The sequence below is a fragment of the Triticum dicoccoides genome, chromosome 6A, assembly GCF_002162155.2.
Source record: "Triticum dicoccoides isolate Atlit2015 ecotype Zavitan chromosome 6A, WEW_v2.0, whole genome shotgun sequence".
NCBI lineage: Eukaryota > Viridiplantae > Streptophyta > Magnoliopsida > Poales > Poaceae > Triticum > Triticum dicoccoides.
The window spans coordinates 490,817,505-490,822,072 of NC_041390.1; positions in this window are offsets into that span (position 1 = coordinate 490,817,505).

Genomic DNA, 4,568 nt, shown 5'->3' on the forward strand with positions numbered 1-4,568 from the left:
AAATGTGTCGTTAGCATTTTGAGGGGTCCACGTTCCTAATCCATGCCATGACAATCATTGAACTTTCTGAAATGATCATCTCGAAATAGTATTAGTTCAATGAGCTATATGTTGTTAGTAATTATCGAAACCACCTAGGGATAGTTAAACTTTCACGCACGCAAGGAAATACCTCCTTATTACGTGCAAAATAATGATTCCTCCACCTGACAGCTTGGACCCACTGGAAGGGCCTCTGTATCTTCGCACGCAAGGAAGTGCCTCCTTATTACGCACAAAAAATGAATACTCCCCCTGTTAGCTGGGACCCACCATAGTTGGAGGCTGACTTGTGGGCCTACTGATGTGGATGGAGGGCTTTGTCAACTTAGTCAATATGAACGATTCTACCTCCAGTGACCGTACGATGTCCATCCAATGGCCGTAGTGCTTCTTCAGCCTCTGGCCTTCTTGCTCCTGCCTACCAAACCAGCACTGGTCGTGCTGCCTGCTCCTGCCTCCCATGGTCGGCTGTGCTGCCGCGGAGGCCTCACCACCCCCTACTACTCCCACCGCTGGCCAGGCCATCCCTCTACTCATAGACACACCCTGTTATTCTGCAGCGACGACAGCCTCACACCGCAGCCAAACCAGTGAACCCTCGTACTCCTTTCCACGTGGGCATCCACTGTCGCGTCTTCCCTGGCTCTGGTCGTCCCCTTCCTAGGCCTTGCCGATGGAGTCCTGGACTAAGGGGTCCTCGGGCGGTCGGCATGTTGGACATGGGTCGGACTATTGGGTCGTCAAGATACAAGATAGAAGGCTTTCTCCCGTGTCCGGATAGGACTCTCCTTTGCGTAGATGGAAAGTTAGGTGTCCGGATGTATTATTTCCTTTCTATGTAACCGACTTTGTACAACCCTAGTTCCCCCCGGTGAATATATAAACCAGAGGGTTTTGTGCGTAGGGACAATCATAATCAAATAGTCTAGACTTCTAGGGTTTTAGCCATTTCGATCTCGTGGTAGATCAACTCTTCTAACACCCATACTCATCAATATTAATCTAGCAGGACGTAGGGTTTTACCTCCATCGAGAGGGACCGAACCTGGGTAAACATTGTGTTCCCTATCTCCTCTTACTATCAACCACAGACGCACAGTTCGGGACCCCCTACCCGAGATTCGTCGGTTTTGACACCAACATTGGTGCTTTCACTGAGAGTTCCACTGTGTCATCAAAGTCAGGGTTCATGGCTCGCCTTGTGATCAAGAACAACATCACCGCCGACGGAGCCCTGGCCTCGGGCCAAACCCTCTGGTTGGGTGGCTTTATTACGACCGCCCGTTCGGCCGGTGAGCCGATGATGACCTCTCGGGTCATTGAAAATCGCCTTCGAATTGACTCCGAATTCTCCAGACAGATGTATCCAACGGAATTATCATCCTTGAACGAACTCCTGGACCGCATTGCCGCCCTGGGGGTCGCTACAGACTACGGTCGGATTGGGCTTAAACCTGATCAGAGAGAAATCAAATCTCCATCGATCACCCACCAGATAGCGGTAGTGGAGGAGCAAAACAACAACTCTCCCTCTATACCGAGGACGAACTATGTCTAGATCTCTGAGCTTAAAGAGCCAGATACCTGTCCACAAAATGATATGCCTTGTCCTCCGAACTTGGAATCAGACAGTAGACCTGAAAAATCGGGCGATCTCCCAGAGCCCGAATTATTCGACTCGGAAATTTCTAAAATCTGGATCCCAAATTGCGTCAGGGTTCGGACATAAATCCACCCACCCACCCAAATATACGCGATCTCACATACCTACGGCAGCAGTCTCAGGAAACAGTCCGTCACTTTTGGGCCAGGTTCCTCCTTGTCAAGAACAAGATCAAGGATTGCCGCGACGAAGACGCGGTCTCAATATTCCGCAATAATTGTATGGACGAAGGAATCCTCAATTCTATCAACTGTCGTCGCGTATTACAATTCGCCGACTTGGCAACCATAGTACAGAAGTACTGTGCAATGGAAAGCGCCTGGAAAATTCAGGTAGCTCGTTCGGAATCACCAGCTCCCACTCAACCTTCTATCCGGATAAAAAGGATGCACCCTCACGGGGCGCCTGACACTACAGTAAAGAAATCCAAACCCATTACGAGGCATGGAACTGTTCTGGAGGGATGGCTCGATAGGCCGTGCAAAATACACACAACACCGGATACCATACCTACCCAAAACCTTAGAGCATGTTGGATACTCCGGCAAGTGGCCAAGAGTGGCGAGGATATCCTCACCAAAAATACCTCGGAACAACTCCCCGCAGAACACGATGACAGCAGAGTATTGACGGTCTTCAAGACTTTCGCCTCAAACAATCGGTGCAAAAGGGCACTCCGCGACCTCACCGAAGTCTGTCAAGTCACAACAATAAATCCTTGGAATGACATGGCCATAACTTTCAATGCCAGTGACGAACCAAGAACCGGTCAGTCCAGGCACCAGCCGCCTTGGTCCTCAATCCAATTGTGGATGGCTTTCGACTCACCAAGGTACTCATGGACGGCGGCAGTGGATTAAACCTCATGTACGAGGATACACTCAGTAAAATGGAAATGGACAGGAGCCATATCGAGCAAAGTAGCACGACCTTCCAAGGAATTATTCCTAGTCGGGAGGCACGATCTGCGTGAAAAATCACACTTGACGTGGTATTCGGCACACCGGAGAACTATCGGTCCGAAGAGATAACCTTCCAAGTGGCCCCTTTCAACAGTGGGTACCACGCCCTGTTGGGGCGTGATGCATTCACACGCTTTCAAGCCATACCTCATTACGGGTATATGAAGCTCAAAATGCCCGAGCCCAACGGTATTATCACTCTCGCTAGTGATCCGGACATAGCTCTCCATGCTAAAAATAAAACAGCCTCCCTGGCCCTTGAGGCACCCTCTGAGGCCCTTGCGACTTTCAGCGACCGAAGAGTTAACGGTGCTGCGCTCAACGGTGGATAGGGATGATGTAATCCTTGACAAGTGCTCCAAATTCACCTCCTTCAAACCAGCAGATGAAATAGTCAAATTTCAAGTTCACCCGATGGACCCAAAGAAGACAGCCTCCATCGGCACACAACTGGACCCGATGGTGGACGCTGCACAATGAGCGTTCCTACACGAAAACTGGGACATATTCGCCTGGCACCCTTCTGATATGCCAGGAATCCCACGCAGATTGGCTGAGCACAGCCTCAATACATTGAAAGGATACAAGCTAGTTAAGCAAACATTGTGGCGCTTTTCCGAACCCAAACGACAAGCTATAGGGGAGGAGCTAGCCAAGCTAATTGAGGCCGGATTCATCAGAGAAATAAAACATCTGGACTGGCTAGCAAACCTGGTGATGGTGCCAAAGAAGGATAAATCCTGGCGCTTGTGCATCGATTTCAAAGACCACAACGAAGCTTTCCCTAAGGATCCATTCCCCCTCCCCTACATCGATCAAATTATTGATGCCACTATAGGACATGACTCACTGTGTTTCCTCGACGCGTACTTCTGATACCATCAAATTGAAATGAAGGAATCCGACCAAGCCGCAACGGCATTTATTACCCCATACAGGCCTTTCTGTTTCAACACTATGCCCTTTGGGCTCAAAAATGCCAGCGCTACCTACCAATGCGTGATTCAAACATGCCTGGAGAAACAAATTGGCAAGACAGTTGAAGCATATGTGTACGACTTCGTCATCAAGACTAAGTGCGTCGAGTCATTAATAGATGACTTACACCTCACATTCAACAATCCCCGGACATATGACATTAAGCTCAATCCAAAAAAATGTGTTTTCGGCGTACCCTCTGGAAAACTACTGGGCTTCATTGTTTGAGGAATCGAAGAAAATCTAGCCAAAATCCGAGCTTTATCACAACTGGCTACACCAACAGACCTTAAACAGGTCCGAAAACTAGCTGGATGCATGGCAGCTTTAAGCCGCTTTATCTCTAGACTAGGAGAAAAAGCATTGCCACTTTATCGACTTCTCCAATGCACTGATCACTTCGAGTGGACAGGTGCAGCAATGGCCAGATTGGAAGAAATAAAGGCTCTTTTAGCCAGCAACCCAATCCTAGCCACGCCAAGCGACAACGAACTAATGTTATTATACATATCTGCAACACACCAGGTGGTGAGCGCAGTACTCGTCGTCGAACGAGAGGATGATGGACACAACTTCCCGCTCTAGAAGCCAGTATACTACGTATCCACTATCCTAACTCCATGCAAACACAGTTACCCTCATTATCAAAAGATAGCATACGCGGTCTTCATGGCATCCCGGAAGCTACGACACTATTTCCAAGAGTGCTCGATCACGGTGGCTTCCAAAGTTCCACTGAACGACATAATAAACAATCGCGATGCCATGGGCTGGATTGCCAAGTGGGCCATTGAGCTCCTCCCATTTGATATAACATATAAGCCACGCCGAGCCATCAAATCCCAAGTACTGGCAGACTTCGTCGCCAAATGGACAGAAGCTGAACTCCCTAAAGAGTACGACGCATATTCCAACTGGGTCAT